A 23,337-nucleotide genomic window follows, 5' to 3' on the forward strand; every position below is an offset into this window, starting at 1 on the left:
GAGGTCCCGCCTTGGTGGTGGTGGTGGGGGGGGGGGGGGAATGGCAATCCTTCAGTCTCTTTTCCACAGACCCAGTGGACTCCTTTTGAGTTGTCCTCAATGTGCTGCGAGTGCAGACGGGGCAGTCCTCCCCACTCCACTCACTCCCCTGACTCAGCACTTGCCTAGGATTCAAAGTCCTGCTCTGTGAGCTCTGGCACTGGGGAAACACCTCTCTGTGCATCCCAGCTGGCTTTGTCTGTGTCTCAGCTCTTCAGGGAGGACCGCCTATTCCTGCTATGGACTGCGCAGCTGACCTTGCCACCGAGTCCAGGGGTGGCTGACACAGGCGAGTTTTGTCTTGTCCTGTTGGAGAAGTAGAGTAGGCCAAAGATGGCTGATGGAGTTAAAACAGACTCTGGTCTCTAGCTTAGAGACCCCTCCTCCTGGTTCTTCTTCCTTTGCTGTGCACACAGAAACTCCCACAGATATGGAAGCTGACGACTATAAATTACCCTCCCCACTTGCATTCTGGGCTCAGACCTTTGGAGAAACAGTCTCTTCTGAGCCCGCCAGTGTTAAATAAATCTCCAATCCACCAAGATCTCTGAGTGCCTCTTGGTTTTTCCACCAGCGTTCCAGCCTGGTTCTGTAACAGTCCCACAGCACAGGGAGGGAGCCTCTTTCTCCTTACTGAGGACTGCGCTCTCGACACAGCCAGTGAGCCCAGGGGTGGCAGGTGCAGGCAGGCTTTGTTCTATCGTGTAGCACTCCAAGGAAAGGACTGTGTTCTCCTACTGTGGACTTGCCCTTGACCTACCATGGGCTGGCTCCCCTCCTCCCCAGGGGCGTGAATGGAGCAATTGGCCCCAGTCCAAAGTGAGCCCCACAGTTAGAGATGGGATCCCTTTCAGTCCCAGTCTGAGGTTTATCTCTTGTCCAGATACTTGTCCAGGAGTCTTACACTTCTCCAGCCTCTCTTTCTCTTCCCTTTGTCTCTCTGCAAAAGGGGATCCCTCCCCTCTGTGACTATGCAGCCTGTTTTCTCTCCCCCAGTTCTCAATCACCCACCTATAACCCGTCAAGGATATCCCAGTGTCTCCCTTTTAGACTCAGTCTCTTTTCCTCCCAGACTCTTGGGGTTCAAAGTCCTTTGGCTTCAACACTTCTTTGTTTGAGAGACATGGGAAGTACAGATCCCCCTACTTCTCAGCCATGTTGGCCTGCCTCCAGATCATAATAGAATTGAATGAGACATCAATAACAGAAAGGAAACTGAAAAAGCACAAAATACTCAATGAGTAAACAATATACTTCTAAATAACATATGGCTCAAAGAAGAAATTTCAAGAGAAATTAAAAATATGTAAAACAAAATGAAAATAAAAATACAACTTATCAAAATGTGTGGGATGGCAGAAGCAATGCTCAAAAGTAAGTTAACAGTGAATACAGGTATTAGGAAAGAAGGACATAAAATCAATAAAAGGTGGAGACATCACCAAGATAGTGAAGCAGGAGATTCCATCTTCTATCCTCTCACAGAGATCAACAATTAGACAGCTACTCATAAATAAGGTGGCCTGGGAGAGCTCAGGAGCCCACTTAAGAAACTTCAGAAACACAGTAGGGAAAAACAAAACAAAACAAAATAAAAACAAAACAAAAACAAAAACCTTGAGAATAATTTCAAAGAAAGAGAAGAATAAAAAGCTTTATTTTGCCTGGATTCTCTCATCCCCCAAACCGTACTTCTTTGAGCCAAGAAGGAATTTCCCAGCTAGAAAGAGTTCCCCTTGCCAGGGAATGAAGAGCTATGTGAGCATCCAGCTTCCCCATCTTTTAGAATGCTTCATAAAAAACCCACTTTGATTTCACCCCTGCCAGAGACGAGTAAACCTGAAATATATAGAGATAGCTCAGAACAAGGAAGAAGAGTCAGAGCTACCAGCATTGGCCACACAGAATGACAATGGTTCCCAGTGACCTGCTTTTCAGATGACCCCAGGAATTTTTGCCACTGAAGAAACTAAAGGCCAGCATAGTTGACACAAACTCCCTACAGATTTCACTGATTTTCACACCACAGATATGTGTCTTTGAAAGTGCCAGCTGCCTAAGTCCTTCCTTAATCCCTCCTGCCTCCTATCCTTTACTCCACCAGGATTCTGAGATTTGCACTGGCAGTAAGCCCAGGTCTCTGAATCTGTAAAAGTGTAAGACACCTGTCTGCCCTGTGGCTGACCCCACCATTGGGCATGTATTTGGCACTAACCCCTTCAACTGTGCACTTGCATACTACCAGCCTAACCCTGATCTTCTAATACCATAGACATGAGTGTGGTGAGATCTTACAGCCACAGAAGTGCATGGCAACAGCCAAGATCCCCACAGCTTCTTGTAAGCTCAGATTCTTCTCTGTCTCCTGTCACTGGTCTGTACCACTGGGCTGATATGCAGGTAGCCCTCGAGCTATGCATATATATGCTCTTGATCCAACCATATCACTGGATTCCACTGCCATATATTCATAGCAAAATCCTTCAGCCACAAAAGAGCACACTGTGACTAAGGCCACCACAGTTTTTTGCAGGCCCAGTTTTGCCCTGCAACCAATTTTGCCACTACACAGACAAATGTTGCCCGTCTTTACAGTTGAGTGTGTGTAGACCACTGGCTCTGGTCACCACTGCTGTCTATCCTTATCCATAGCCATAGAATCTGGAAGACTGCTGAGTACTTCAAAGTTCTTGTAGCCTCTGAAAATCATAAAACTGACAAAGGACAATGCAGTTATCAATGCTGTGGATGCCAGCAACCTGAGCAGAAAAGAAATCACGAGTTTGGACATAGAGATGCTGCATGCCCCTGAATTTGGGGCCCTTCACCATTATACCTAGGAACACATAATGCTCCAGTTTACCTCCAACTGCATATACAAATCTTTTCTCACTGAAGTCAGTCCATAAAGTTTGAAATAAGTGATTGCTACCTCAAATTTGCAGAAACTTCCACAAGGCTACCAGGATCATAATCACAGAAACATGACACTACCAAAGGAACACAGTAAAATTCCAGTGACCTCAAAGAAATGGAAATATATGAATTGCCCAACATGAATTCAAACCAAATTTTCTAAATATGCTATGAGAAGACAATTAAACAATAAAACAAGAAGACAATACAACAACCAAAATAAAAAATTCAACACAAAGATAGAAACGATTAAAAAGAACCAAATTGAAATTTTGGAGCAGGAGAGTACACTGAACTGAAAAATTCAATAGAGAATATCAACAGCAGACTTGGCCAAGTTAAAAAGAATTAATGATATAGAAGACAGATCAAGCAACATTATCAATTAGAGGAAAGAAAGAAAGAAAGAAAGAAAGAAAGAAAGAAAGAAAAGGAAGGAGAGAAGGAGGGAGGAAGGAAAAAAGAAAACTAGGGCCAATGTCTTCATGAATATAGATGCAAAAATTCTTAACAAAATACTAGTAAACAAAATTCAACAGCACATTAAAGGGATCATATACCATGGTGAAATGGGATTTATCCCTGGGATGAAAGGATATTTCAATATATGCAACTCAATAAATGTGACACACCACAGTAATAGAATGAAAGACAAAAGTTATGTGACCATCTCAATAGATGTACAAAAAGCATTGACAAAATAAGCATTCCTTTGTAATAAAAAGTTGAGAAATTGGGTGAAAAAGGAATATACCTTGATATAATAAAAGACATGACATAATAAAAGACATACTCAATGCTGAAAGATTGAGAGTTTTTCTTTTAAGACCAGGCACAAGACATTCTCACTTGTATTCAAAATACCCTGGAAGTCCAGCTGGAACAATTTGGAAAGAAAAATAATTAAAAGGCATCTAAATTGGAAAGGAATAAGTAAAACTGTTTCTGTTGATGACATGATCTTCAGTGTAAAAATTCTGAATCACCCAAAAAACTGTCAGAAGTAAAGTTTCAGGATATAAAATCAACATCCAAAATTTATTTGCAGTTCTGTACTCTAACAATAAACCAAGTAAGAATAAATAGAAAATTCCATTTACAACAATATCGAAAAGAATAAAATACGTAGGAACAAAATGAACCAAGGAGGTAAAAATATCTATATACTAAAAGTTTTAGAGGGGTTATTGGGTGGCTCAGTGATAAATGTCTGACTCTTGATCTCAGATCAAAATTTGATATCAGGGGTTGGGCCCCACATTGTGTTCCACGCTGAGCATAGAGCTAGCTTAAATAAATAAATAAATAAATAAATAGACATTGATTTAAAAATATTGAGAAAAAAAGAAATAAATGCAGAGTTATCCTATGTGCATGAATCAGAAGAGTTAATATTGTTAAAATGTTCATACTATCAAAAGCCAAGTATAGATTCAATGCAATCCCTATCAAAATTCTAATTGCACTTTTCACAAAAATAGAAAATCAATCCTAAAATTTTATGAACTAAAAAAGACCTTGAATAACCACAGCAATCCTGAGAAAGAAGAACAAAGCAGGAGCATCACACTTCCTGATTTTAAACTATACTGCAATATATACGGTAATAAAAACTGAACTGCCATAAAAATGCACACATAAACCAAATGAACACAGTTGAGAGCCCAGAAATAAACTTTCAGATATATGATCTACTAATTTTTGACAAGGGACACATGAATATTCAGTGGAGAAATGATAGTCTCTTCAATACATGCTGTTCGGAAAATTTGATAACCACATGCAAAAAGAATGAAGTTGGACCCCTGTATTATACAACTCAAAAACACTAACTCAAAATGAATTAAACCTTAAACATAGGACTCAAATTTTAAAACACCTTGAAGAAAACATAGGAGAAAAGCTGGACATTGGTCTTGGCCATAATTTTTTGGAGGTACAACATGAAAAGCACAGTAAGAAAGCAAAAATAAGTAAATGGTACTATATCAATCTAGGAAGGTGCACACAGCACAAGGAACAATCAACAAAATTAAACAGCAACCTATAGTATGGGAGAAAATATTTACAAAACATATATCGTTTAAGAAGTTAATATTCAAAGTAAATAAGGAATTTTTTTGAGAGAGAGAATGAACAGGGAAGGGGCACAGGGAAAGGGAAAGAGCAAATCTCAAGCAGGCTCCATACCCAGTGCAGAGCCTGACTTGGGGCTTGATCTCACAACCATAAGATCATGACCTGAGCCAAAATCAAGAGTTGGATGCTTAACTAAGCCACACTCTCACCCCATAAAATATATAGGAGTTTATACAACTCAATAGAGAAAAGAAACAGACAAACAAAATCTGATTAAACAGTAGGTAGAGGAGCTGAATAGACAATTTTCCAAAGACACCATACTAAAAACCAACAGACACAGGGTGGGAAATTTAACATCAGTAATTATCTGGGAACTGCAAATCAAAGCCATAAATATGACATCATCTCACAACTGTTGTTTGGCTATCATCAAAACCACAAGAGAATGAAGTGTTGGCAAGGATGTGGAGAAGAGGGAAACTTATTCCACACTGGTTGTGGGAATGTAATTTGTATAGCCGTTTTGGAAAACAGTATGTAGGATATCATTTATATGTGGAATCTAAAAATATAAAACTGATGGAACCAGAGAGTGGAATTGAGGTTGTAAGAGGCTGAATGGTGGAAGAAATTGGGAGATATTTTTCAATCAGTAAAAACTTTAAGTTATGATATGATAAAATTCCAAAGATCAAATGTACACTATGATGACTATACTTAACAACGCTGTATTGTATATTTGAAAGTTAATACTGAAGTAGAGCTTTACCATTCTCATCATAACAAGAATAAAATGATAATTATTAGGTGAAGGATGTGTTAGCTAATATAACTGTGCAAACATTTTTCAATATATTGTGTATCTAATTATCTCATTGTATATTTTAAGTTTACATAATATTATATGGTGATTATGTGTCAATATACATGAATTTAAAAATATATCGATGATGTAAGCTTCCATCATAAAAAATTAGAAAAAGATAACAAATTAAAACCAAAGTAAGAAGAAAACATCTATTTGAATAACCAAAATCCAGAACACTGATTGGTGAGGATATGAAGCAATAAGACTTCTAACACTGGTAGGAATGCAAAATGGTATACTACTTTAAAAAATTGGGTTGGTGAGTTTTTACAAATATAGACATATTCTTACTGTACAATTCAGGAATTACACTCCTTGGTAATTATCCAAAGAAGTTGGAAACTTATGTCCACACAAAACCCTGCACATGGATGTTTATAGCAACTTTGTTTATAAATGCCAAAACTTGGAAACAACCAAGATGTCCTTCCTTGGTTGGTGAATTGATAAGTAAACTGTAGTGCATCCAGTGCTGAGAAGAAATGAGCTATCAAGCCATGAAAAAATATTGAAGACACTTAAATCATTATTATTAAGTAAAATAAGGCAGCCAAGAAAGACTACATACTGCATAATACCAACTATATGAAAGTCTGGAAAAGGCAAAACTATGAAAACAAGTAAAAAGATCCATGGTTGTCAGGAGTTTGGGAGGAGGGAAGATGTATAAATAGGTGAGTATGGATGGTTTACAGGGCAGTAAAAATATTCTGTAAGATACTATAATGGTGGATACATGTCATTACACATTTTCTCATGCATGAATGTGCAACAAAAACAGTAAGTCATGATGTAAACTATGGACTTAGGACGATTATGATGTGTCAATGTAGATTCATCAATTGCAACAAATGTACCACTCTGGTGGAGGATGTTGATAATAGAAGAGAGTGTGCATGTTTGGGATCAGGAAGTAATGGGAAATATGTACTTCCTCCTCAATTTTACTGAGAACCTAAAACAGCTATAAAAACAATACAGCCTTAAATTTAAAGAAAAAATAAAGAAAAATAAATGAAAAGAAAATAAATTATCATGAGAATGAGAACACTTAAGCTCTTACATAACAATAAATACATTAGCTATAAATGGTCTAGATACATTAACAGAAAGAAATGGGCAGAATGGATTTTAAAAATCATGGCTCAACTCTATGCCACCTATAGGAAACTCAATTCAAATTAACAATTTAGGTAGGCAGATTGAAATGCAATGAAAGAATATATTATACACACACACACACACACACACATAATAAGTAAACATTCATTAATGAAAAGAAAGCAGAAGTGGGGTGCCTGGGTGGCTCAGTCAATTAAGCGTTGACTTCAACTCAGATCAGGATCTCATGGTTCATGGGTCTGAGCCCCACATCGGGTTCTGTGCTGACAGCTCAGAGACTGAAGCCTGCTTTGGATTCTGTGTCTCCCTCTGTCTCTCTATGCCCCTCTCCTACTCACATTCTGTCTCCCTCTGTCTCTCAAAAATGAATAAATGCTAAAAAAATTTAAAAAAATAAAAGAAAGCAGAAGCAGCTATATTAACATCAGATAAAGTAGACAACAACAACAACAACAACAACAACAAATAACAAAGACAAAAAGGAACATTTTGTTCTGATAAAAATGCAATCCATAAAGAAGACATAACAATCATAAATACATGGAACTAAACAACCAAGATGCAAAATTGCAAAAGGCAAAAATTAATAGAATTGGTAATAGAAAAAACAAAAACACAATTATTCTTGGATACTTCAATAATCCTCTCTCAATAATTGATAGACCAACTACAGAAAAACATCAAGGGACTAAAGAAACTCGATAATACCATCAAGCAACATGTTCTAAAGACATTTATAGAAAACTCCTACCAACAGCAGCAGAATACATATTGTTTTCAAATACCAAAAAACACACTGAAATAGACCATATTCTGGGCCATAAAACCAATCTTAGTGACTTTAAAAGAACTGAAATCATAGAGTGCATTCAAAGAGCAAACTAGAAGTAAGTAACAGTAAGATACCAGAAAATCTCTACACAGTAGGAAACTAAACAGTACATTTGTACATAATCCATTGGTAAAATAACTCTCAAAGGAAAATTATAAGTGCATTAAATGAAAATGAAAATACAATAAATTAAAACTTGTAGCATACACCCAAGTAGTGCTGAGGGCAATACCTATAACATTAAATGCATGCATTGAAAGGAGAAAAAGTCTCGGCAATCAAAAAGAAAGAAATCTTTCCATTTGCAACTACATGGATGGAATTGGAGGGTATTATGCTAGGTGAAATTAGTCAGTCAGAGAGACAAATATCATATGACTTCACTCATATGAGGACTTTAAGAGACAAAACAGATGAACATAAGGGAAGGGAAACAAAAATAGTATAAAAACAGGGAGGGAGACAAAACATAAGAGACTCATAAATACTGGAGGGGGTGGGGGGGGATGGGCTAAATGGGTAAGGGGCATTAAGGAATCTACTCCTGAAATCATTGTTGCACTATATGCTAACTAATTTGGATATAAATCTTAAAAAAAGAAAAAGAAAGAGAAAAGAAAAGAAAAGTATGGAATCACTATATTGTACACCCTAAATTAATACTACACTATATTAATCAACTGGAATTTGAATAAAGAGTTTTAAAAAAGATTAACCCCGATTATACACAATTTATCCTATTGAAAATTGAAAAGAATTAAACTCTTCCTACTGCACTTTATGAAGTCATTAGTACCCTGATACTTAAGTCAGGCAAAGACAGCACAAACACACACAAAAAGAAAAAGATAAATTTAGAATAATATCACTCATAAATATAGATGTAAAAATCCGTAACAAAAATTATAAAATTTAATATAGCAATATATAAAAATAATTATACATCATAATCCAGGATAGCTTATTCCAGGAATGCAAGACTTGTGCAATATTTGAAAAATCAATCAATGTACTTCACTTTAATAACAATTTAAAGAATTGATCACATGATCACACCAATTATTGCAGAAAAAAAATTGACAAAATTTGAAATCCATTCGTAATAAAAACTCCAACATAGTAATAAAGGGGAATTTCTTCAATGTTATAAAGAAAACAACACAACAACAAAAAATTTGTAACAACAAAAAATTATAGCTAACATAACACTTAATGATGACAGACTGGATGCTTTTCCACTATGATTAGAAGAAAGAGAAGAATTTCTACTCCTAACACTCTTTTTCAAATTAGTGGTGGAAGTTCTAGTCAATGCAATAGGCAAGATAAGAACATAAAAGGCATATGTATTGGAAAGGGAGAAATAAAACTATAAATATATTTATATACACTGACTCTATTTACAGAAGATATGAGTCTCCATTGAAAGTCCCATGAACTCTGCAGAAAAACCCAAAGAAATGAATTCAGCAAGGTCACAGAATACAAGATAAACCTACAGAAAAAATTATATTTCTACATATAGAAGAACAGTGGACACTGAAATTTAAAATATATTATTTACAACTTCACAAAGTGGTTTACTTAAGAACAAATCTAATAAAATATATACAGGACTTGTGTGCTAAAAGCTACAAAATGATGGTCTAAATCCAGAAATATACTATGTTTACATATTGTAAGATCAACATAGTAAAGATGCAATTCCCTCAAAATTAATATATAGAGTTAAAACAATTCCTGTCAAAACCTCAGAAATATTTTATTTTGGATATAGACAAGATGATTCTAAAAATATATGAAAAGGTGAAAGAACTAGTATAGGTGTAAAAATTCTGATAAAAAGGAACAAGATATTAAAACATAGTCTACTCAGTTTCAAGGCATGAAGTAACTACTATAATGAATGTGGTTTTGGCAGAGTGATTGACATATAGATCAATGTAAATGAATAGACAAAAGAATCCAGAAATAGAACCACAAGTATGCCCAAATATTTCCTTGTTCAGGTACAAAAGTTATTTAGAATCAAAAAGAATTGGGGCACCTGTGTGGTTCAGTCTGTTGAGTGTCCTCCTAATTTCAGCTCAGGTCATGACCTCAAGATTCATGGGTTTGAGCCCCACTTAGGGCTCTGCACTGACAGTGAGGAGCCTGCTTGGGATTCTCTCTCTCCTTTCTCTCTGCCCCTCTCCCATGCATGTTCTCTCTCTCTCTCTTTCTCTCTCTTCCTCTCTCCATCTCTATCAAAACAAATAAATAAAAATTAAAGACTATAATAAAAAAGAACAAATAGTCTTATGAACAAATAGTTCTGGAGCATTTGGACACACATAGGTAATTATATTTTAAGATACTCTGACATAAGTTTCATGTCTTATACAAAAATTAATATAAAATATAAGTGTAAAATTGTAAAATGTTGGGAAAAAACAAGAGAAAAACATTAGTGTTTATGGATAGACATAGAGAGACTTGACACCACAAAACCATAATCAATAAAAAGAAAAATTGATAAACTGGACTTCATCAAAATTAAAATATTTTGCTCTAAGAAAGAACATGTGAAAAGGATAATCAAGCTACAGAAGGAGAAAATATATTTACCAACCCCATATCTGAGAAACAGCTATTATTTATAATATAAAAAGAATTTTCAACATTCAACAACATTCAACATTCAACAACTCAACATCCATTGATGAGGATATACAAATGAAAATATGTTCAACATCATCAGCCATAAGGGGAATGCAAATTAAACACACAATGAGCTATCTGGATGCATACCTATATGGATGACTAGAACAAAACAACAAAACAAAACAAAACAAATCGTGAGAACATTAATTCCTGGTAAGAAAGTAGAGAACCTGGATCACTCATAAATTTCTGGTGGAATGTAAAAAGTATAACCACTTGGGAAAACAATTTTGCCAGTCTTTAAAAAAATACAACTACGATATCCCCAGTAATTGCATTCTCTAGGCATTTGCCAAGAATTTTTGCTTACACAGAAACCTATGAACTAATAATTATAGCAGGTTTTATTCATGGGAACCCAAACCTGGAAACAACCCAGATGTCCTTCAACAAATGAATGGTTACATCAACTATGGTAGTATACCATATTATGGAATACTATTCAGCAATTAAGGAATTAAGGAAAAATATAAATATAACAACATGATGAATACCCAGTAAATTATAGTGAATGAAAACACTCAATCCAAAAAGACAACATGCTGTATTATTCCATTTATATTACACTCAATTTAACAAAATATAGAAATGGAGAAGAAAATAGTGGTTTCCAGAGATTACAGAGGTCATGGGGCCCTACAGAATGTGGGTATTGCTGTAAGAGTGCAACATTATAACTTCTTGTGGCTGGATGGATGTGTTTTATATTTTGACTGCAGGAATGTCAGTATTCTGATTGTAATATTACATTATAGTTGTGTGGACATTACAACTGGGAGAACCAAATAAAAGAATCATTTTGTGCTATTCCTTAGAACTGGATGTGAATCTATAGTTATATCAAAATTAAATTTTAATTACAGGGCACTTGGGTGGCTCAGTCAGTTGAGTGTTCAACTCTTCATTTTGACTCAGGTCATGATCTCACAGTTCATGAGATCAAGTCCCATGTCAGTCTCCACGCTGAGTGTGGATCCTGCTTGGGATTCTCTAACTCCCTCTCTCTGTCTCTCTCTCTCTTTCTCAAAATAAATAAATAAGCATTTTAAAATAAAAAAATTACAGAAAACAATAAAGAGATATAGATTTTCTCATACAAACAAAAAAAGATAATTTATTGCCAGTAGATAGATATAGATAAATAAGGATGATGGAGATAGAGATAGAGATGATAGAGATAGAGATAGAGGTAGAGAGGATAGAGGCATAGTGATAGCTAGATAGAGATAGAGACAGATAGAGATAATAGAGATAGAGATAGAGATGATAGAGATAGAGATAGATTAAATATAGATATATAGATATAGATATAACAAGAATTTGTTCAGAAGATATATTTTACCAGGCAGAAACTTAGATATAAGTAAAATAATAAAGAATAAATGTTAGTAAAAGTATTTTTTTCTTATTTTTTGTTGATCTAAAGATAATTGAATGTCTATGTGATATAAAGAATGTTCTCTTAGTATAATGGAATTAAACTAGAAGTCAAAATAGGGAAGATATCTAGAATATCACCAAATATTTTAAAATTAAACAACATATTACTACATAACCTGTGGTTCCAATAGTTTGTCTTAATAAAAACTTTTCTAAAACCCTATTTTGTTTGGAATGACACTGAAAATATATGTCAAACTTTATGAGATTCAGGCAAAGTAGTATTTAGAGAGAAATTTATAGTTTGATATGTTTTTATTATATAATATGAAAGATCTTGAATGAGTAAGGAAATTTCCCACTTAAAGCAACTAGTAAAGGGGAAAGTAATTAAAACTAAAACAAGCTGAGAACAGAAGTATGGTCAACAATCGATAAACTGAAATCAATTAAATTTTCAAAAGATAAAAGACAAATTCAATGAAATAAAAATCTGGTTCTCTGAAAAAGAAATCAACAAAATTGATAAAAATTTAGCCAAGCTAATTAGTGAAAAATGAAATGAGAGAAGACACAAATGACCAGTATCAGAAATAAAAGAGGGACGGGCGCGTGGTTGGCTCAGTTGGGTAAGCATCCGACTTCGGCTCAGGTCATGATCTCACGGTTTGTGAGTTCAAGCCCACGTGGGGCTCTGTGCTAACAGCTCAGAGCCTGGAGCCTCCTTCAGATTCCGTGTCTCCCTCTCTATCCCTCCCCCACTCATACTGTCTCTATCTCTCATAAATAAATAAACTTTAAAAAATTTTTAAAAAGAAATAAAAGAGGAAGCATCACTATACACCACAAAGAAATTAAAAGGATATTATGTATTACTTTATACCCAGAAATTCAACAACTTAAATAAAAAGCATGAAGTCCTTGAAAAGTACAAATTACTAAAACTCAATCAAGAAGGGATAAGTTAAATAGACCTGTATTTCGTAGAGTAAATGAATTTGTAGGTAAAAACATTTCAACAAAGATATCTCCAGAGCCAGATAGTTTCATTGGTGAATTCTACAAGACATTTAAGAAAAGAAAAATATATATAATACCAGCAATACACAGTCTCTTTAGGAGGAAGAAAAGGGAATATTTCCAACTCATTTAATGAGGCAAGCACTTTATACTAAAAACAGACAAACATATTACAAGAAAAAAGGAAACTACAGACTGATAATCCTTCATGAACCTAATTGTAAAAGTTCTCCACAAAATATTAGCAATTCAAATCTAGTAATACATAGGAACTACCATAAATAATTACCAAGTGGGTTTTATGTGAACAATGGAAGGCTGGTTCAACATTTGAAAACTGATCAGTGTGATTCACCATATTGAAAGACTTTGTTAAAAAACAAACATATGGTCATACAATAAATAAAGCATTTGAAAACATTTAATATCTACTCATGTTAAAATTTTTTTTTGCAAATTAGGGATCGAAGGAAAATGTCATGTGATCCTGCAAAGGGGACTGCATCTTACCTCTATCCAGGACCCAACCTACTAGTGCAAGGTAATAATAAAAGACCTAGGTAAGTACAGTAAAACCTTGGATTGTGAGTAACTGGTTCTGCAAGTGTTCCACAAGATGAACATTTCTAGTAAATTTTAATTTTATAAATGAGTGATGTCTTGCAATACAAGTAATACCTGGTGCCAAATATCACATGATCACAACCGAGCCAATGGTTCTTGAAATTCACTTTGATATACAAGTGATTTGGATTACAAGCATGTTTCTGGAACAAATTATTCTTGCAAACCAAGGTTTTATTCAGTGATCCAGGAAGAGAGAGGACCTCTGCATTTCTCCCTGGATACCAAGACTCCAGGCTTTGCCTATGACCTGAAGTGATACCAGGAACATTGAAAAAAAAATAGAGAACTTTATGAATGTTTCCAATCAACAGGTTTATGACAGCACATGCTACAAAGTTCTACACCCAAATAAGATGTGAGAAGAGTAAAATATTTAATTTCCTCAAAGTGGAGATGGAAATTGTTAAGCATCTTGGATAGTCTCTCTCAGTCTTACAGCCTACAAAATAATTCTGAAAGAGTATAAATGTCTCCAGTGAGCATAGAAAAGGGTGGAGGGGGTAGAAAAAGAACCAAAGTCTGAGAATGTTGAACAAGGAGTGATATTGCAGCACAAGACTGGATTCATGACTGAGAACCAGATGGAGCAATGTACATCTTAGTGGGATCAGGTACACTGGGGATGTTGTGGGTTATGCAGACCCTGTAACAAATTATCACAAAGTAATAACTGCTTTGAGCACAGCCATGCTAGTTAATGTTGAGACTCCATTTATATTGTTACCAAGATTCTGGGTCTTTCTCTCTCCATGTTGTTATGCCAGTTGTCACTGCTTCTTACACCTGTAATATAAGATTTTGCATTCTTGTAGTATTTAAGATGGTGTAATATTGTAGCAAATATATCCAAAATGTATAATAGCTTAAGCACAGTAGAGTTTTATTTCTCACTAATGTTGATAGTCCAAGTGGTTCCAAGTTAGCAAGGCTCTGTTTCACATGGTTCTTTAGGAACCCAGGCAATGGAGGCTCTGCCACCTTGAAGGCATGCATCACCCATCTTATTTGGGTGTAGAACTTTTCCTGGGTAAAGATGCCTATTTGGGGAAACCTCTTATGATCTCATTTAACATTTATTACTTTTTTGTGACTGGCTATCTTTTTTTATTGTTATTATTTTATTTTTATGGAGGTATAATGGACATTATTAAAATTAGATGTTCAATGTAATGATTCAACATACTCATGTATATTGTAAAATAATCATCACAATAAGTTCAGTTAATACCCATCATCGTACATAGTTACATTTGTGTGTGTGTGTGACGAGAACTTTCAAGATCCACTTTCCTAGCTGTTTTCCAGTATTTTATACAATATTATTAAATATATTTATCATGCTGTATATTATATTCCTATGACTTAATTTTACAACTGGAAGTTTATACCTTTGATCTGTTAATTACTCTTAAAATAACTTTAATTAATTCACCTCAGTTTAGTTGCTCCTTAAAGACCCAGGCTCCAAATACAGTCACACAGAGAATTAAGACTTTGATGTATAAATTTTAGAGGGATGCTGTTCAGTGCATAAGTCCAGTAAAGGGTTAATTTTAGTACTTAGGTATCATCATATCTTTTCCTAAGATCTCTTTACTTGGCTCACTTCTCTGAATCTTCATGTAAGCAATGATTTTGCAAATATTTTGCAGGAAGTCAATTTTGCAAAATATTTTGCTGGAAGTCAATTCCCAACACTAGTTCCATTCAGCTGAGACCTGGTTTCCTCCTCATTCCTTTTAATAAGATGTAATTCAAAGGAAATGTAAAAAAGATCCATTACCAACTAGAGTTAATAATCAAGAATCACAAGTATGGTGATACTAAGAAACAAATTAATTTCAAGGAGGTCTGTCTCATCTAAATGATGGTCTTTAGCCAATGGTTCTGGACACGTAATTAGAGAAAAGACTACAGGAAGGTGAACAATTGTTAGGACCCTAATGACATGGCCAGAATTTCAGAGTATCTCATTATTATTTGGAAGTTCATGGAATGGAAACCAGAATCTTCCAAATAAAATTTAAGGGGAAAGCTATGGCCTGCTGGGCTCTTGAAGCCCCAGCTTTTCTCTAGCAATTACCAGGATTAGGCAAGTGAACTATTTCTATTCACTGACCTTTAGTTGAGTGAAGCTCTTAACCTAAGGCAAGGCTTCATTTTCATTTTCTTGGAAATTGAATAGATTTAAGTATTTTAAATACAGTTGGCCCTTTTAACAATGTGGCAGTTAGGAGAACTTACCTCCCACACAATAAAAAAATCAATGAAAAAAATCTATGAATAACTTTGACTCCCCCAAAACTTCTCTACTAATAGCCTACTGTTGAACAGAAGCCTTACCAATAACATGTTGATTAACACATATTTTGTATGTTATATACACTTGTATTATTATAATCTAGAAGGAAGAAAATTTTATTAAGAAAATAATGAGAAAATACTTTTGCAGCTCAGTACTGTATTTATTTTAAAAATCTGGTTTTAAATGGAGTAGCACCATTCAAATCCTTGTTGCTCAAGGGTTCACTGAATTTCTAAATGGATGGGTTAAGGGGCTCAAGACTTGAAATAATTATATCTGCTACTCTATTCTCCAGGGCTCTTGCTTCTCCAGCTACATTAGGATCTGAACAAGAGGATGACATTTGTTTAGTGATAGGATCTGTCCATTTGCCATTCAGCTCTCTTTTAATGTTGCAGCTTTCCTTTATTTAAAAAAAAAATAGAAAGCTTTTTGTGTTTTAAGCCAGGAAAGGCTTAAGGGAAGCCATTCTCTAATGTATCAGAAATATTTCTTAACCCAAAATCTCTAATGTAGGCAAAGAATATGTACTCTAACTAATCCCTGTTTTCCTGTGTCAGACTCTCCCTCAGGTATTTGAGATGCTTTCTCCTTTGGGTCTGAAGTATGCACTCCTTTTTACTCATAAATTAATTCAGCAAATATTTATTGAATACCTATGATGTGATTAGGGATATAGCAATGAAGAAAAAACAAGACAAATTTTTGTGGATGCTTTCACACTCTCTAGTGTAGGACTACTGACGTGCATTGTACACTAGATAGTGGTAAGGAGAAACAATAAGACAGGAAATAGGAATAACAAGTGGCAGGAGAAGACATTTGATTTTGATAAGACCACCTGGCATTCTCACAAGACTGCAAGCAGGCCAATGTCACATGAAATGTGGAATATTGCAGTATGAAATCAAAGACGTAATGGAGGACCATATGTCATGGAGGACCCTATCGGCTTTTCTAAGAACTAGAGCTTTCACTGAGGATGTAAAAGGACAACTGTAAAATAACAAGAAATATATACATACTTTCCCTTTTTTCCTGGCACAGGGATCCTAAAACCCTCATTTCCTATATTTCCTGAACTGATAAAAACACTAGGAGCATCTTCTGTTCTAATATTTGATCATTGCCCCTGGTTTCTGACAAAGACCTTTTAAATCCTTTGGAATTTCCAGGGTGATAGGACTGTCTTTTGGACTGTGATAGGACTGTGATTCTGGGTAGTGTCCTGAATGGCTCCTAGATGGGGGTTAGTGAAAGATCAAGACATAATTTTCTCTCACCCCTGTCTTCTCCAGAGAGAGGAGAGAGGCTAGAAATAAAATTATTAATTGATTCTGCCTTCTTGATGAAGCCTCCATATGATACCCAACAGCACAGGATTTGAACAGCTTCCAAGTTGATGAACATATCCATTTGCCAGGAGGGTGGTGTACCCCAACACCATGAGACAGAAGCTCCTGTAACTTTGGATACTTTCAGACTTTTTTTCTTTTCATCTAACTGTTTAACTATATCTTTTATCATATTTTTTTAGTATAATAAACTGGTATACCTAAGTGTTTCCCTGAGTTCTCTGAGTTGTTTGAACAAATGATTGAATCCAAGGTAGGAGCCTCTAATTTGTAGTCAAGTCAGACAGAAGTTGTGGGTAGTCTGGAGACCTACTATTAGTGATTGGCATCTGACGTGGCAGGCAGTATCATGGAAATGTCAGAATTAAATTGGATTGTAGGACACTTAGTTGATGTTGCAGAAAATTGTTTAGTGGGTTTCCTGTCTCAAATTTAGGCCTTACACCCATTTTGAATTTATTTTCCTGTATGGTGTAAGAAAGTGGTCATTCTTTTGCATGTTGCTGCCTAGTTTTCCCAACACCATTTGTGGAAGAGGCTGCCTTTTCTGCATTGGATATTCTTCCTGCTTTGTTGAAAATTACTTGACTATATAGATGTGGGTCTATTTCTGGGTTCTCTATTCTGTTCCATTGATCTACGTGTCTATTTTTATGCTAATACCATACTGTCTTGATCACTACAACTTTGTAATATAATTTGAATTCCATAACTATGTTGCCTCCGGTTTCGCTTTTATTCTTCATGATTGCTTTGGCTATTCAGCAACTTTTGTGGTTCCATATAAATTTTAGGTTTGATTGTTCTAGCTCTGTGAAACATGCTGATGGTATTTTGATAGCACTGCATTAAATGTGTAGGTGGTTTTGGGTAGTATAGACTTTAACAACATTTTTTCTTCCAATCCTTGAACGTGGAATATGTTTTCCATTTCTTTGTGTCTTCTCCAATTTTTTTTTCATAAGTGTTCTATAGTTTTCAGACTACTTGTACCTATTTGGTTAGGTTTATTCCTAGGTATCTTATGGTTTTTGGTGCAATTGTAAATGGGAGCAACTCTTTGATTTCTCTTTCTGTTGCTTCATTATTGGTGTAAGGAATGCAGTAGATTTCTATAGGTTGAATTTCTATCCTGAAACTTTACTGAATTCATGTATCAGTTCTAGGCATTTTTTGGTGGAATCTTTTCGGTTTTTTGTATATACTCTCATGTCATCTGCAAATAGTGAAAGTTGACTTCTTCACTGATTTGAATGTGTTTAGGGGTGCCTGGATGGCTCAGTAAGTTAAGCATCCAACTCCCTGTTTTGGCTCAGGTCATGATCTCATGGTTTCATGAGTTCAAGCTCTGCGTTAGGCTCTGCACTGGCAGTGTGGAGCCTGCTTGGGATTCTCTCTCCCTTTCTCTCTGACTGTCCCCTGCTCACACTGTCTCTGTCTCCCTCAAAATAAATAAACTTACAAAAATACATAAAATCTTTAAAAATAAATTAATAAATAAAATCTGAATGCCTTTAGTTCTTTTGTTGTCTGGTTGCTGAAGATAGGACTTCCAGTGCTATGCTGAACAACAGTGATGAAAATGGACATCCCTGTCTTGTGTTCCTGATCTTGGGCAAATCTTTCAATTTTTCCCCAATGAAGGTGATATTAGCTGAGGGTTTTTTGTATATGGCCTATATGATGCTGAGGTATGTTCCATCTATCCCCACTTTGTTGAAGGTTTTTATCAAGAATGGAAGCTGTATTTTGTAAAATGCTTTTTCTGCATTTATTGACAGGATCATAGGGTTTTTATCCTTTTTTTATTAATGTGATGTATCATGTTGATTGATTTGCAAATATTGAACCACCCTTAGAAAGCAGAAATAAATCTCACTTGATCACAGTGAATGATTTTTTAATGTTCTTTTGGATTCGATTTGCAAGTATTTTGTTGGGAACTTTTGCATCCAAGTTCATCAGGGATATTGGCCTCTAGTACACTTTTTTACTGGGCTCTTTGTCTGGTTTTGGAATGATGGTACTGCTGGCCTTGTAGAATGAGTTTAGAAGTTTTCCTTCCATTTCTATTTTTGGAACAGTTTGAGAAGAGTAGGTATTAACTCTTTTTTAAATGTCTGGTAGGATTCCCTGGGGAAGTCATTTGCCCCTGGACTTTTGTTTGTTGGGAGATTTTTAATTACTGATTCTTTTTTTTTTTTTTTCTGGTTATCAGTTTGTTCAAGTTTTCTATTTCTTCCTTCTTCAGTTTTGGTAGTTTATATGTTTCTAGGAATTTATTCATTCCTTCCAGATTGTCCAATTTGTTGGCATATAATTTTTCATAATATTCTCTCATAATTGTTTGTATTTCAGTGGTGTTGGTTGTGATCTCTCTGCTCTCATTCATGATTTTATTTATTTGGATCCTTTCCACTTTCTTTTTGGTAAGTTTGGTTAGGGGTTTACTAATTTTATTATTTTTTTCAAAGAACCAGCTCCTGGTTTCACTGATCTATTTTACTGGAGTTTTTTGTTTGTTTATGTATCATTCATTTCTGATTTAATCTTTATTATTTCCCTTCTTCTTCTGGCTTTGGCTTCATTTGTTGTTCTTTTTCTGGCTCCTTCAGGTGCAAGGTTAGGTTGTGTATTTGAGATTTTCTTGTTTTTTTAAGTAGGCCTGTATTGCTATATACTTCCCTCTTATGACTGCATCCACTGCATTCCAAAGGTTCTGGTGTTTCCATTTTCATTTGTTTCCATGTACTTTTTTTTTATGTCTTCTTCAATTTCCTGGTTGCCCATTTACTCTTTAGTAAAAAGTTCTTTAACCTGCATGTATTAGTGGTGTGTTTGACTTAATTTTTTCTTGTGCTTGACTTCAAGCTTCATAGTGTTGTTGTTGGAAAGTATGCATGGTATGATCTCATTCTTTTTGTACTTTTGAGGCCTGATTTGTGACCTAGTATGTAATCTATTCTGGAAAATGTCCCATGTGCACTCAAAAACAGTGTGTATTCTATTGCATTAGGATGAAAAGTTCTGAATACATTTGTTTAGTTCATCTGGACTTGTGTGTCATTCAAAGCTACGGAGTGTAATAGTAATGTGAAAGTAAAGGAGAAAAACACACAGGAGTGTAGTGGGTTTGTTTTTTTCCCCTACTTATTACAATTGGAAGTTTTTGTTTGTTTGTTCTTTTCTCCCCTAAATGATTTTTCTTACAATGGTAAAATACACATACCAAAGTTACCATTTTATCAATATTAAAATGTATGGTTGGGTGTCATTTTATAAATTTACTACATTTGGCAACCAACACCACTATCTTGTTTCAGAATTTTTAATAGGCAATGTTTAGAGCTGTTTTAAGTTCATGGTAAAATTGAGAAATAGTTATAGATATCATACATAACCCCTGCCCCACACATGCCTCCTCCTTTAACAACTTCCTCCTCCAGAATGGTACATTGGTTATAACTCATGAACCTATATTGATACAACATCACCCATAGTTCATTGTTTATGTCAGGGTTCACTATTGATGTTATACAGTGTGTGGATGGACAAATTTTTAATAACATGTGTCTACCATTATAGTATCATACAGAATAGTTTCACTTCCTTCAAAATCCTCTGTGCTTAACTATTCACCTCATTTTCCCCCATAACCCTTGATCACCATTGATCTTTGTAGTTTTGTCTTTCCAGGAATAGCATATATTAGAATCATAAGTACACAGCATTTTCAGACTGGCCTCTTTCACTTAGCAATATGCATTTAAGTGTCCTTCATGTCTTTTGATAGATTATTTCTTTTTAACATTGAATAATATTCCATTATCTGAATATATCACTATTTATTTGTCCCACTGGAAGTTTTTTTTGTTTTGTTTTTTGCTTTTTTTTTAAATAGAGGAATAACATGATCTATCTCTTGTTTTAACAGAATAATTTCTGTTTTATGCTGAGAACAGACAAGGGGACAAAGGCAGATGCTGGAACATGAATTGCACAATCCATGCAGGAGAAGGTGGTGGATTGGACCAGAAAGCTAGTACTAGGGTTGATATAAATAATAATATTCTCTATTTTTTACAATAAAGCCAACATGATTTGATAATTAATTAGAACTAAGATGTAAGTAAAACCATTCAATTGAATTGTCCCTAAGTAAAAGTTACTGCTTTCTTCAGTTACTGCTTTTCTTGTAGCTAAAACTGGTTTTTCCTTTTAATAACAAAATTCTATACCTTTGTATACAAGGTGAGCATGTTCTTAGGCTCCATCTAATACCTTTGCTAAAATGGATCTATATCCCATTATCTGAAATTTTAATATTTAGTACATAAATTGTCTTAATGCATACCCATATATTAGTAGGAAAGAATGAAGAAAGAAGGGGTAATACATTATAAGGTAAAATTTATTTGGGTTAGTGGCATAGTCCTACATTGCATTTATCATTGTCTAATCCAACCTGGTCCTCTCTTTTAGCACTTCATTCTTTTTTTTTTTTTAAGTTTATTTATTTATTTTGAGAGAGAGAGAGAGAGAGAGAGAGCATAAGAAAACAGAAAGGGAGAGAATCCCAAGCAGGGTCCACATCATCAGCGCAGAGCCTGACATGGGGCCCAAATTCACGAACCATGAGAACAAGACCTGAGTTAAAACCAAGAGTCGGATGCTTAACTGAGCTACCCAGGCACTCCAGAAGTTCGCTCTTGTAGGCTGGAAAGGTCAATGAGAGTGTCTGAGTCTAAGTCAGCTATGTGAAGTATGGGCACACTTTAAAAAATCAGTTAACTCTTTTAGGTGTTTATTTCTTTACATTATTAATTCAAGGAATTAAACTCGGTACAATTAAGTTTCATTGATTCTTCTCATGTTTTTGAAAGTGGATTAGAATGCCCCCAACCAGCTCTGAGAGAAGTGACAAAAAAAAAAATAAGTAAATAAATAAAAGGAGGAGGGGCGCCTGGGTTGAACGACCAACTTGGGCTCAGATCATGATCTCACAGCTTGTGAGTTCCAGCCCCGCGTCCGGTTCTGTGCTGACAGCTTGGAGCCTGGAGCCTACTTCAGAATCTGTGTCTCCCTCTCTCTCTGCCCCTAACCCACTCACATTCTGTCTCTGTCTCTCTCAAAAATAAATAAACATTAAAAAAATTAAAAAAAAATAAAAGTGGGAAATCATAGAATAAGATGTCACTACTGGAGGTAACCTTCTGGCTTATCCAATATAAACTATTCTCTCACAACTTTAAGTACTCTGCCTGGTCTAGCCAGCTCATAGCAGATCCAGGCTTTCTGACTCTGACTTTGGTAACTTTCCAATGCTAGGAAGAATAAGCAAGCTCTCAGATGGAGCTCTGAGAAGTCAGAAATGAGAAAAGAAATCCAGATCATTTTTTCCATCTTAAAAAAATGAACGTACTACCATACTCTGACTTCTCTAACAGAAATCCCTTATGCCATTAATTTGAGCAGTCTTATATAATGCCTTACTATTATGAAATATGAGGTCTTTAAAATTAAATAAGCTGCAGTCTTTGTTAAAATGCATGTCTCTATGATAATTAGCCTTCATTAGAAATGTAACAAAATAAAACAGCGAGTTCCAACTTCTTTCTTCTTTCTGAATACACAGAAGAGTAAAATTCAAATAGATTTTTAGAATATATCACTAGAAGTTAATCATATTGTATTTTACTTACAAATAAAATCAGGGTGAATCCAATCTACTTTTCACTACCATATTTTTTAAGTTATGCTTTTAAACTATGTAATCCAAAAGATTTTGTGGGAGAATTAAGCAAAGACACAAATTGATATCCATTTCTCTCATTTTCCATGTGTTTCCTTTGGTTAAATAAATATTCTAAAAATATAATATGCTTCATGTGATATGAAAACTCTCTGAAAGGCATTCATATTGTTTGTACTCAATTATTTCACCAACAGATTTATAGTAGTGACTTCTGAGTTTAAAAATTCTGCCTCAATCCAAAATTACTTGTCAGACTATAATTTGATTATAAAATGGCAATCACAAAAGTAAATTGATAAGAAATTCTTTTACTTAGCAAACATGAGTTTAATG

General features: G+C 35.0%; 1 pseudogene; it reads right to left on the reverse strand.

Moving 5' to 3' along the window:
• Positions 1 to 2,720: 2,720 nt before the first annotated feature.
• LOC124501836 (spliceosome-associated protein CWC15 homolog) overlaps positions 2,721 to 23,337 on the reverse strand; it is a 50,761-nt pseudogene continuing 30,144 nt past the window's right edge.

This window comes from Lynx rufus, unplaced genomic scaffold, assembly GCF_022079265.1.
Source record: "Lynx rufus isolate CCGP_SWC_20201006 ecotype Redwood Valley unplaced genomic scaffold, mLynRuf1.p SCAF_7, whole genome shotgun sequence".
NCBI classification, from domain to species: domain Eukaryota; kingdom Metazoa; phylum Chordata; class Mammalia; order Carnivora; family Felidae; genus Lynx; species Lynx rufus.